Below are 5,348 nucleotides of genomic sequence, written 5' to 3' on the forward strand. Positions count from 1 at the left end.
CACTCAGCACAGTACCCTTTAGGTCCATCCATATTGGTGCAGATGGCAAGATTTCATTCTTTTATTTATTTGTTTATTTATTTTTCTGGTTGAATAATATTCCATTGTATATGTGTACTACCTCTTCTTTATCCATTCATCCATTGATGGACACCCAGATTGCCTCCATATTTTGGCTATTGTAAATAATGTTGCAATGAACATATGGATGCAAATGTCCCCTCAAAATAGTGTTTTGTGTTTCTTCAGATAAATACCCAGAAGTGGGATTACTGGGTCCTTTGTCTCTTGTTATAGCTTTTGTTTTAAAGTCTATTTTGTCTAGTATAAGTATTGCTACCCAGATTTTTTTTGATTTCTATTTTCATGAAATATCTTTTTCCGACCCCTTTACTTTCAGTTGTGTGTGTCTTTTGATCTATAGTGAATCTCTTGTAGGCAGCATATTAAGGGTCTTATTTTCTTAACCATTCAGCCACCCTATCTTTTGATTGGAGCATTTAATTATTTTTCATTTGAAGTACTTATTGATAGATATGTAGATATCATATTTTTAATACATATTTTTTCTTCTTTTTAAAGAAGTCCCTCCAATATTTCCTATCATACTGGCTTGGTGATGATGAATGCCTTTAGCTTTTTCTTGTCTGGGAAACTCTATCTGTCCTTCGATTCTAAATGATAGCTTTACCGAGTAGAGTAATCTTGGTTGTAGGTCCTTGCTTTTCAGCACTTTGAATATTCTGTGCCAATCCCTTCTGGCCTATAAAGTTTCTGTAGAGAAGTAAGTTTATAGTTTTATGGGCGCTCCCTTGTAGGTAAATAATTGCTTTTCTCTTGCTACTTTTAAGGTTCTCCTTTTGTCTTTAACCTTTGGCATTTTAATTATGATATGTCTTAGTGTGGACCTCTTTGGGTTCGTCTTTTTTGGGACTCTCTAAGCTTCCTGGGGTTGTAAATATATTTTCTTCACAAGTTAGGGAAGTTTTCTGTCATTATTTCTTCAAATAGATTTTCAATTTCTTGCTCTCTCTCTTCTCCTTCTGGTACCCCTATGATGTGAATGTTGTTACACTGATGTTGTTCCAGAGACCCCTTAAACTATTCTCGTTTTTTAAAAATTCTTTTTTCTTATTCCGGTTCTGATTGGGTGTCCTCTACTACCCCACCCTCTAAATTGCTAATTCAGTCCTCTGCTTCATCCAATCCGTTGATTCCCTCTAATGTATTCTTAATCTCAGATATTGTATTCTTCATTTCTGACTGGTTTCCTTTTATGTTTTCCATCTCCATTTTTGTGTTTTCTATGTATTTGTTAAAGTTCTCACTGAGTTCATCTACTCTTCCTCTAAGTTCATTGAGCATTCTTATAAATAGTATTTTGAAGACTGTATCTGGTAGATTGCTCATCTCCATTTTGTTGAGTTTCTTTTCTGGAGCTTTGTTCTGTTCTTTCATGTGAGACATGTTTCCCATTTTGGTTGCCTCCCTGTGTCTGTTTCTGTGTATTAAGTAGGGCTCCTAAGTCTCCTGGACATTATATAGTAGACATTATATAGTAGGTGTCCTTTGGGGCCCAGTGGTACAGTCTCCCTGGTCACCTGAGCTGGGTGCTCCAGTTGTGTCCCTTGTATGGATTGTGTGTGCCCTCCTGTTGTAGTTGAGCCTTGGTTGCTTTTTATTCATCAATGGGAGGAACTGACCCTCAGGCTGAGGGTAGTAAGGACTGGCCAGTGACTACAGTGGAAGAGCTGTTGTGCAGGGGCTGATCCTACAAAGCAGGATTCGCTTTCAGAGGGCTCTGGTGCCTGCCCTGTCTGCCCTTTGTGCGTGTTGTCCTAGAATATGGTCATGGGTGGCGCTCTGCCTGAGACCAAAGCCAGCCACCAGGCATGCAGACCAGGGCCTCCTGAGAGCTTAGCTGCAGCCTATGCCCTGCCCGGGGCCACCTGGTAAGAGTCACCAAGCAATCTGCAGGTGGCTGCCACCCATGTTGGGTTTATAGGTGCCTTGAGAGGCCAAGCCAAGAACCGAGGCTGGCTGCCACTAGTGCTGGGCTTGGGGCTGCTCAGCAAGAGGTATGGGGCACGCCAAGGCCAGATGCTGCTTCTTTGTGTTTTGTGAGCTTTTGAGGGATTTTAGGAAAGTCTGCAGCATGAGTCAAGACAGGCCAGTTGTGTGGGAAAAACCACTGGAGGCAGCTCAGGTGGGCCCGCACATTGGGAGGGGTGGGGTCTCATGAAAATCACCTGGGCAGAGTGACCTGTGTTAACCAGGTTGCTGGAGGTTCAGATATGGTGGCTGCATGCATCTGTGAGCTAGGACAGGAAGGGCTCAGCAAGGAACAATGGGTACTGTCAGCACTTCTCTTCAGGAGAAAGCCACCCCTCTGGTTCTCACCTTGAAGCCAGACAACTCATTTCCTCCTCATGTGTCCCTGGTGCTCCTTAAGTTGCTGTCCAAGCGCTGGAGCTCAGAGTGAGTGAGTCCATCGCTGAGTAAGTCCACACGCAGGCTGTTTAAGGGGAACCTCTGCCACTCCCACTGCCCTCCGTCTCACTCAGCCACAATCTCCGCTGGTTTTCACAGCCAGAGGTTGTGGGAACTTCTCTTCCTGGCACTAGAACCCTGGGCTGGGGAGCCTGGTGTGGGGCCAGCACCTCTCACTCCACAGGGTAGGGTGGCTTCTGCAGCCAAGTTAACCCTCCCAATTCTTAACTGCCACCCACGGTTGTGGGACTGGCTCATTTCCCATCTCCGCCCCTCCTACCAGTTTCAAGGTGACCTCTTATGTATGTCCCAGTTGTACGACTTCTGTTCAGCCAGATCTCAGGCAACTCCCAGTGATGGTTCTGTAGTTTCATTATAATTTTGAGGTGGTCATAAGAGGGGGGTGAGCACAGTGTGTACCTTCTATGTTATCTTGACTGGCTGTTTCTTGGTTTCTAATTCATTGCAAGGTTGAAATGCAGGCATGGAATTACAGATTGGTCTCATTTTGTGTGGTCTCATTTGGTCTCATTCATTTACTGAGAATGTGTCTCAGTAAAGCGAGAATACAAAGTCATAAAGTAAAAAAAAACAGTTCATGTTTTGTAGGGTATAGCTTAAGAGAACTAGTGGTTAAAGTATTAGCTGTTTATACTCCTCACTGCCCCCACTAATCCTACCTCCCCATCCAATTACCCCAGCTGGGCCAGTCCTTTTTGGGAGAGCTTTGGTGGGCATTTTCCTGTGGCCTGGCTCTGCCTCCTGGCTTGATGACAGCTCAGTTGCCACAGGCATTGAATGGTGCTTCTTACATGAAATAGCATCATGCTTGTGAGGATGGCTCCAGGACCCATGATGATGGTGGGGTGCCTGGCCTCTAATCACATCTTCCCAGACCATCAGCTATGGATTGAATGTTTTTGTCCTTTCCAACCATATATTTAAGATCTAATTCTCAATGTAATGATATTTAGAAGTGGGGCCTTTGGGAGGTAATTAGGTTCAGATGAGGACATGAAGAAATTAGTGCTCTTATAAAAGGAGGAAGAATCTCTCTCTCTCTCACACACACACATGCACACGCACACGCACAGAGCAAGACGTCGACTGCCTACAAATCAGGAAGAAAGTTCTCACCAGAACCTGACCGTGCTTCACAATTAAGTTTCTTTTGGTGTGGTTGCTGCCATGTTGGTACAAGCGTAGACACTGAAGTGAAATAAACCCAGAGTCCCAACTGGGAAACAGGACAAAAGACTCTTCCTTCTGGCTTTTCCCTCCACTTGTCCAACATATTAGAGCCTCCATCTCACCCCAGCCTCTTCGGCATGTTCCCCCCTCTCTCCTCCCAGACCCTCAGAACTGGAAGGGGTGAACTTCTAGCATTTCCTTCATCTACATAATAGCCTCCTCAGTAAGTCTCATGGCCTGTCTACACTATAGAAAATTATTCTACAATCTGAATTTCTTCAGTTGATGTGTGGCTCCCTCTCAAATTTATACTCATCTCCTGCCTGGATCTCTACTCAGAACGCTAGATTTGCACATCTCATTGCTTTCTCAACCTTTACACTTGGATGTGTAAAAGAATCTCAGCATTAACTTAGTCAATGCCAGGACCATTTGGCTACGCTGGCCCTATATCTATCATGATGAATAGCACTGCCGCTGACTCAGTTGCCCAAGCCAAAAATTTAAGAGTCAGCCTTCACTCTTCTTTCTCTCATACCCCACATCCAATCCATCAGCAAATCCCATTGGCTGCAACTTCAAAGTAGATCTTGGACCAAAAATACTTCTCACCATCTCCACTCTTACCATCAGCATCTAAGCTACCATCTCTCTCAGCTACAGCCTCCTAACTGGGAATCCTACTTCTATTTGTGTCCCCATAGAGCTGAGGTTCTCCTCTAGGGGTGATTTTACCTCCCAGTGGACATTTGGCAATGTTTGAAAACATGATTGGTTGTCACTACTGTGAGGGGTGTTCTTTGGCACATAGTGAATAGAAGCCAGGGATGCTGCTAAAAATTCTACAAGATGCAGGACGGCCCCCACAACAAGAATTATCTGGCCCAAAACATGAATAGCACCGAGGTTGGAAAACCCTGCCATAGAGTTTATTCTCCCAACACCGTAGCCAGAGTGACCTTTCTAAAGCATACATTAGATAATGTCATACTTAAAATAATATTGCTTTCCGGTGCAATAAGAATAAAATGTAAATTATTTAGTTTTCAAGGCCCTATAGAACCTACTCTCTGCACACTCCTCCTACTTTCTGTTTCGTCATTCTGCTCATTCACAGAACTCCGGGAGCAATGATCTTTTATCTTTCTTTCCAATTTTCTAAACTTCTTCCTGTTTCAGGGCCTTTGCACTTGCTGTTACTTCTGCTTGGAACAATGTTCTCTAGCTCTTTGCCTGGTTGCTGTCTCATCTTTCAGGTCTCAGGTTAAATGTCACCTGCTCTGTGAGTCTTTCCTGATCTTTCTCAGTAAAATAGGCCTTCTTTCCACTCCTGCAAAATACACATACAGACAACACATTATCCAACTTTATCTTCTGCAGAGCACTTAATACCTAATATTGTCTTACTTTCATTTGTTTATTTGTGTTCTGGCTCTTTTCTCTAAGTTTCTTGAGGATAATACAGTTCTTCTGGAATAGTGCAGAGAAGGGGCTCAATAAATATTACCTCCTGCCTGCCTGCCTGCCTGCCTGATTGTCAATGTGTTGAAAAGAAGCTAAAATGATTTAGAACATCCTTTCTTCTCCTGTCATTGCCTGGCTTTCAGGCCCATTGTTTTACTGTAAAGTCGTATTTCAGTAATATGAATATTAACTCTTTCTTTATA

The sequence above is a fragment of the Pteropus alecto genome, unplaced genomic scaffold, assembly GCF_000325575.1.
Source record: "Pteropus alecto unplaced genomic scaffold, ASM32557v1 scaffold61, whole genome shotgun sequence".
Classification (NCBI taxonomy): Eukaryota; Metazoa; Chordata; class Mammalia; order Chiroptera; family Pteropodidae; genus Pteropus; species Pteropus alecto.